This window comes from Malaclemys terrapin, chromosome 12 (genome assembly GCF_027887155.1).
Source record: "Malaclemys terrapin pileata isolate rMalTer1 chromosome 12, rMalTer1.hap1, whole genome shotgun sequence".
Classification (NCBI taxonomy): domain Eukaryota; kingdom Metazoa; phylum Chordata; order Testudines; family Emydidae; genus Malaclemys; species Malaclemys terrapin.
Genome location: NC_071516.1, coordinates 36702225 through 36703902, shown reverse-complemented (window position 1 = coordinate 36703902; position 1678 = coordinate 36702225).

Here is a 1678-nt window from a genome sequence, read left to right as displayed (position 1 = left end):
ACCTCTCCCTTGTCCACTGACAGATCTACTGTGCCTTTGAATTCTTTTACAGGAATCACACCAATACAGGGTGAAGTGCTAGTAACCTCTCCCCTGTATTATGGTGAATCACAACTGCTTTTAAAGAAAAAAAGAAGAAACACTCGCTCTGCTGAAACCACCAAAGTCCAGAACTTTCTAACTACAAAAGACATTAAGAACTGGCCCTGGTGGAAGAAACGAAGCATTGTTTATTGGCAAGGAGGGAACTGTGGGGAACGTTCCTGGGAATGTGGGGTCCAGTGGTGGGGTGGATTCTTTCCAGGATCAGGGCTTTGTGCTTATGGACAGGTACCTTCAGGATGCACTGCCCTCCCTAATTGGCTTTCAGATGATAAATATCAAAAATGCCTTGCCACCACAAAGACTACACCTACCACTAGTCCCTTGACCCTTGCCACCACCACTGTAACTTATCCAGATACAAACAGTACTACACATTCCAATGAAACTCATTGGCCAAGACTTTCACATCTCAGTGATTTACTGAAATTTTGCTCAGAGAAATTATTCTTTAAAGTTCAAGATAATGTATATGAGCAAACAATTGAATGGAAAACAAATGGATCTGTAGAGATAAAAGTACATGATATCACTACTAGTGAACCCCAAGAATTAATAACTGTAATTGATGGGTTCTATAGTGAAATAGATATGATGATTGTTCCTGGAATTTGTACTGTGTTAAATGAAAGAGGCCCTTATTGTTATTTGATCACCCAATTAGTGAACAATCGAACAAGCACTCAAAGAGTTTGTTCTGCCACTGGAAATTTTACCTGCATAGAAATGATTCCAGTGACTGATAATGTGACTTGTACCTTACTGCAATACACTCCATCTTATACCATTAATGTTAATGCCTCCCGGAAATACATAAAGGTATTTGACCAACAGATGTGGTATAGTACTACACCAAACAGAGATGTAGTAGGATATCGATGGACTGTGATTAACACCACACTGGGAACTGTTAAATTTTCATTGCCCTTATCCAGTTTCCAGATTACCTCTACATACCCGAACTGTTCACAAGGGGCTGCCATTAGATTAGCACAACAGAGAGCTTGGGGGTTATTTCTTCTAGAAAGAGAAGAGACTTGACCGTATCCCTGTGGGATGGGGCCAATAGTGCAGCAGCAGTTTGGAATATTTTTAAGAATCAGGAACGTGATGAGAAATTGGGCCAAATAGAGAAGGCCATAGGCCTTGTTTCTGGAGCACAACTAACCCAGGTACAAGCTGGAGTTGGTGAGTTACATGTTATCTCCTCCCTTAGTTCTATGACCCAGAAGTTACTGACAGAGATGGTACTGAATATCACTGAGGCTGGGAAGGCATTGCAGTGGGATCTAGCATGCTCAGAGATTCAGGATTTCTTGAATGACCAGCTAATGGCCATTCGGAATGATCTAGAGCACCAGGCTTGGCCCACTGCCCTTACAGACACGTCAGGAGTGCCATCTGACCTGTGGCCATGGAGACATACTTGGAAACTTTCTGGGTGGAAGTGTGGACATTCTCAGTGCTCCTTCCAAGCATATGGACCGGTACAGGGGGTGTGGGCTCCCACATACCGTATCCTGCCGGGTCCATGGGGAGGATGCATATGGGATTGGGTAATTCATCGAGATATCTG